Genomic DNA, 316 nt, shown 5'->3' on the forward strand with positions numbered 1-316 from the left:
GAAAGCCCGTATTTGGTGAGTGGAAAGCTTGTTACTTACTTTATTAAATGATCACTCAATTTTTAACACATGCTTCTGTCATCGCCGTCCTCATCTCCCGATGGCGAACTCACGGTTCAAAGCAACCGGGGTGAACTATTCCGCGCACAAGAATAAAATTGAACAAATTACACACATGAGATACCTGTGGTTGAACCAATCGAATCAAACCATGAACAATTTGGATGCCTGAGATTATGGATGGTTGAACCAATCCAAATCAAACCAACACCGCAACAAACCAAAATCTTAGGGAAAGAGCCCAGAAACCCCAAGA

Source organism: Triticum aestivum, chromosome 1A (assembly GCF_018294505.1).
Source record: "Triticum aestivum cultivar Chinese Spring chromosome 1A, IWGSC CS RefSeq v2.1, whole genome shotgun sequence".
Classification (NCBI taxonomy): Eukaryota; Viridiplantae; Streptophyta; class Magnoliopsida; order Poales; family Poaceae; genus Triticum; species Triticum aestivum.